The following is a 5,988-nucleotide window of genomic DNA, read 5'->3' as shown; positions in this document are numbered from 1 at the left end:
CGGCTCAGTGCTGGTGAAATTTTTTGGGGTCTTCCACTTGACTTTTTTGTTCCATAACCCTCAGGATCATTTAAGAAATTCCAAAGGACGGTCTTACTGCGATGCCGCGCTGTGAGAGACCCTGCTTATGCAGTTCAACAACCCGACCACGTTCAAAAAGGGAGTTTCTTTGCCTTTGCCATCACAACGTGTGACTACCTGACAGAAAATGACAATGAATCCACATCTTTGCACAGATTTGGCCTTTTAAAGGCATGTGGTCCTAAACTTTTGATCAGCTGAAAAACAGTCTGTTTCAGTTTATTCGTTGTTTTCATTAAATTGAATGCTCAAAAAATGTTTTGTCTCACTCTCATTTCTTCTTGTTGCATGTTGAAGCTCTACTTGGAACCTTGTTAAGATCCAACAATGTAAAATATGATTTTTTGCCATATTTCAAGTGGTCCTAAACTTTTGATCAGGACTGTACATTACAAGTTGCTATGAATCTTAAGTTTGTCAGGTATTTACAGCTTTTCTTACGTCACTTTTTTCCCAAGTATCTCATGGGCCCTTTGGGCCTAAATGATAAAAACGATCTATTAGTGTACTTTTGTAAGTGTTTTATAATGATAAACCTTGTTTTAAATATGTCATTCAGCATTGTGATGGTAGTTGTATGTTTGCATGGCCACTAGGATCGGTGCTGGTATATATAAACATGACGCATAGCATCATGACGTTGAAGGCCTAAGGAAGCGTGTTAACGCAAAACGGACATTGCCGCCTGTGATACCTGTGTGGTGCTCTGCACCCCTGCTGCCATTGCATAATTTTTGGATGAAAATAAAGACTATTTGGACAAGTATGGTGAGTGCCACCTTTACTCTTTCATGTTGGCATTTCCTAATATATGTTTAAAGGGGTTGTCTAAAAATGTTGATATTGATGGCCTATCCTCTGTTTAGATCATCAATATCTGATTGTCGATCAGATATAGATCACCTTTCCTGAGGATAAGCCATCAATGTCAAAATCTCAGACAACCCCTTTAAAGTGGTCGGAGTAACTTTTTTCATATACAAGGTAGGGATCGACCGATATTGATTTTTTAGGGCCGATACCGATACCGATAATTTGTGAACTTTCAGGCCGATAGCCGATAATTTATACCGATATTCTGGGAATTTTCATTTTTGAAAAAAAATTAAAAATTCCCACAAATCTGCTGAAAATTAATGTTTATTGTTAATGTGTATTTTTTTTTTGTAAATCTTTCTTTTTCATTTATATTTAATATTTTGGTGTTTTTATTATTTTTTTTGTAACTTTTTTTTTTAAACTAACTTTTAGCCCCCTTAGGGACTAGAACCCTTGTCCTATTCACCCTGATAGAGATCTATCAGGGTGAATAGGAGCTCACACTGTCCCTGCTGCTGTGTGCTTTGTGCACACAGCAGCATGGAGCTTATCATGGCAGCCAGGGCTTCAATAGCGTCCTGGCTGCCATGGTAACCGATCGGAGCCCCAGCATTACACTGCTGGGGCTCCGATCGGAGGAGCAAGGGAGAGGGAATCCTGTGGGGGGGGCGCACTGCGACTGGGTTGGGGGGGCGCACTGCGCCACCAATGAAGCTTAATCCCACATTTATTCATATACAGGAGGCGGGAGCTGGCTGCAGGATCACATAGCCGGCTCCCGACCTCTATGAGCAGTAGCTGCGATCCGCGGCACCTGAGGAGTTAACTACCGCAGATTGCAGCTACAGCTCATAGAGGCCGGGAGCCGGCAATGTGGTCCTGCAGCTCCCGCCTCCTGTTCCTGTATATGAATGAATGATAGATTAATCTTCATTGGTGGAGCAGTGGCCATAGCTCCTCCCCTCCTCCTGTCCCCTGTCCTTACATTGGCGGCAGCGGCAGGAGCAGCACAGGGGGAGAAGACACTGCTCCTTCTCCCCTGTGCTGCTAAGGGGAACACGGAGAGCGCTGTCAGCAGCGCGATCTGTGTTCCCCATACACTATCGGAATATCGGCAAAATAGATGCCGATACCGATAGTGTTCAAAATCCTGAATATCGGCCGATAATATCAGTAAATCCGATAATCGGTCGATCCCTAATACAAGGCTCAAAAATCCCTGCTTACACATAGACCATAATATGCTGCCACTAGAGGGAGCTTAGGGACTTAGCGTACTTTCCTTCGCTGGAACTGCCTGCCGAATCCGGCAATCTGTATGCAAACGGATATCATTTGTAGACGGATCCGGATGCGGATCCGTCTCACAAATGCATTGCGATACCGGATTGCAAACGGAAAAACTGATTTTTAAAAAAGACCGCAAAACCGGATCCGTTTTTTTTCTGGAGCACTTGGGGTTGGATCCGCCATTAATGCATTGCAAGTGTTCCGGAATTTTGGACGGAGAAAATACCGCAGCATGCTGCGGTATTTTCTCCATCCAAAAACCGTACAGTGACTGAACTGAAGACATCCTGATGCATACTCAACAGATTGCTCTCTATTCAGAATGCATTAGGATAAAACTGATCAGTTTTTCTACGTTATTTAGCCCCTAGGACGGAACTCTATACCGGAAAAGTTTAATGCAAGTGTGAAAGTACCCCCACTGCATACTGATCAGGCAGTTACAGCAAGCTCCAATGCTCCCTCTAGTGGTGACTGCAAGCATGTTATCTTTCAATCCTTTCACACACCTTTATTTACAGTAGGTAACAAAAGTGAGTACACCCCTCTCATTTTTGTAAATATTTTATTATATCTGTTCATGAGACAACACTGACGATATGACACGTTGATACAATGTACAGTAGTCAGTAAATTTGGTGTGCCCTCAACACATAACTCAACACAGCAATTAATGTCTAAACCTCTGGCAACAAAAGGGAGTACACCCAAAAATTGCCAAATTGTGCTCAAATGTGACTATTTTGTGTGGCCACCATTATTTTCAAGCATTACCTTAACTCTCTTTGGCATGAAGTTTACTAGAGCCTCACAGGTTGCCACTGGGATCCTCTTCCACTCCTCCATGACGACATCACGAAGCTGGTGGATGTTAGAGACCTTGCGCTCTTCCACCTTCCATTTGAGGATGCCCCACCGATGCTCAATAGGGTTTAGGTCTGGCAACATGCTTGGCCAGTCCAACACCTTTAGGCCTAGTTCACACAAACGTATGGCTTTTATAGTTTTTTGCAGTCCGTTTTTCATGGATCTGTTGTTCCGTTTTTGAGTTCCGTTGTGTTTCCGTTTCTGTTTCGTATGGCATATACAGTATAGAGTAATTACATAGAAAAAATTGGGTTGGGAATAACATTTTCAATAGATGGTTCAGCAAAAACGGAACGGATACGGAAGACATACGGATGCATTTCCGTATGTGTTCCTTTTTTTTGCGGACCCATTGACTTTAATGGAGCCGCGGAACGTGATTTGCAGCCAAATATAGGACATGTTCTATCTTTCAACGGAAAGGAAAAACGGAAATACGGAAACGGAATGCATACGGAACACATTCCGTTTTTTTTGCAGAACCATTGAAATGAATGGTTCTGTATACGGACCGTTTACGGAACACGAAGAAACGGCCGTACACTCGCAAAAAAAAACGTTCGTGTGAACTAGGCCTTACCCTCAGGAGGCAGTAGTCATCTTGGAGGTGTGTTTGGGATCTACAGTATCTCTTGTTGGAATACTGCCCTGCAGCCCAGTGTCTGAAGGGAGGGGATCATGCTCTGTGTGGCATTCATGGTTCCCTCAAAGAACTGTAGCTCCCCACAGCCGGCAGCACTCATGCAGCCCCAAACCATGACACTCCCACCACCATGCTTGACTGTAGGCAGGACACACTTGTCTTTGTACTCCTCACCTGGATGCCACCACACATGCTTGACACCATCTGAACCAAATCTTGGTCTCATCAGACCACAGTCATGGTTCCAGTAATCCATGTCCTTAGTCTGCTTGTCTTAGCAAACTGTTTGTGAGCTTTCATCTTTAGAGGAGGCTTCATTCTGGGGTGACAGCCATGCAGTGTACGGCGTATGGTCTAAGCACTGACAGGCTGACCCCCCACCCCTGTAACCTCTGCAGCAATGCTGGCAGCACTCACACAACCTCTGGATATGATGCTGAGCACGTGCACTCAACTTCTTTGGTCGACCATGGCAAGGCCTGTTCTGCGTGGAACCTGTCATGTTAAACCTCTGTATGGTCTTGGCCACCGTGCTGCAGCTCAGTTTCAGGGTGTTGACAATCTTCTTATAGCCTAGGACATCTTTATGTAGAGCAACAATTCTTTTTTTTCAGATCCTCAGAGAGTTCTTTGCCATGTTGACCTTCCAGTGGCCAATATGAGAGAGTGTGAGAGCGATAACACCAAATTTAAAACACCTGTTCCCCATTCACACCTGAGACCTTGTAACACTAACGAGTCACATGACACCGGGGAGGGAAAATGGCTAATTGGGCACAGTTTGGCCATTTTCACTTAGGGGTGTACTCACTTTTGTTGCCAGAGGTTTAGACATTCATGGCTGCGTTGAGTTATTTTGAGGGCACAGAAAAGTTACCCTGTTATACAAGCCGTACACTGACTACTGTACATTGTATCAACGTGTCAGATCTTCAGAGCTGTCCCAGGAAAAGATATAAATATTTACAAAAATGATAGGGATGTACTGTATATAAGGTGTGAAGGGATTGTTGTGAGCCCGCTCCACAGGTGGCATGTGCTGCCTGTGTTATAGGTGGATGCCTGCTTATAATGGTCCAGAATATGAGTTAGGGCTCTTTCACACCTGCGTTATAGTCTTCCGGCATAGAGTTCCGTCGTCGGGGCTCTATGCCGGAAGGATCCTGATCAGGATTATCCTAATGCATTCTGAATGGACAGTCCGTCCTTCAGGATGCATCAGGATGTCTTCCGTTCCGGAACGGAACGTTTTTTGGCCGCAGCATGCTGCGCTTTTTAGCTCCGGCCAAAAATCCGGAACACTTGCCGCAAGGCCGGATCCGGAATGAATGCCCATTGAAAGGCATTGATCCGGATCCGGCTTTAAGCTAAACGTTGTTTCGGCGCATTGCCGGATGCGACGTTTAGCTTTTTCTCAATGGTTACCATGGCTGCCGGGACGCTAAAGTCCCGGCAGCCATGGTAAAGTGTAGCGGGGAGCGGGGGAGCAGCATACTTACCGTCCGTGCGGCTCCCGGGGCGCTCCAGAGTGACGTCAGGGCGCCCCAGGCGCATGGATGACGTGATCGCATGGATCACATGATCCATGCGCATGGGGCGCTCTGACGTCATTCTGGAGCGCCCCGGGAGCCGCACGGATGGTAAGTATACTGCTCCCCCGCTCCCCACTACTACTATGGCAACCAGGACTTTAATAGCGTCCTGGGTGCCATAGTAACACTGAAAGCATTTTGAAGACAGATCCGTCTTCAAATGCTTTCAGTACACTTGCGTTTTTCCGGATCCGGCGTGTAATTCCGGCAAGTGGAGTACACGCCGGATCCGGACAACGCAAGTGTGAAAGAGGCCTTATCCCTCAGTTACCCATCAGATGCTGCCGTCAATAGTGATCGATCGCCGCCCTCGTGCCTTTTCCCATTTATCACTTAACCCCTTCGCTACCGTTAAAACATCATCACACCTGGCCCTGTCAATCAAAGTGCATAGGGTGAGGCAGTAGTAGAGAGAGCGGAGCCTCTAGGTGTAACGGCATATATTAAAACATGTTTCTCAGCAATGCAGACACATAAGAACATGGGAGCAGCACAGATGCCTTCAGCTGCCAAGCGCACATGGAACAGGTCAGCCAGTGTCATAGGTACAAACCTGCTGACAGATGCCCATTTGGGCTCATTCAGACGGCCGTACGTATGGGACCCGATGCACATAATGTAATTAGATGATGATAGCAGAGATTTTGTTCATACAGAGTGCTACCGAACTGGGAATGATGGGGTTAATGATGCTAC

This window comes from Bufo gargarizans, chromosome 8, assembly GCF_014858855.1.
Source record: "Bufo gargarizans isolate SCDJY-AF-19 chromosome 8, ASM1485885v1, whole genome shotgun sequence".
In the NCBI taxonomy this organism is placed as follows: domain Eukaryota; kingdom Metazoa; phylum Chordata; class Amphibia; order Anura; family Bufonidae; genus Bufo; species Bufo gargarizans.
The sequence above is the reverse complement of the archived record's forward strand: the minus strand, read 5'-3'. Positions refer to the sequence as shown.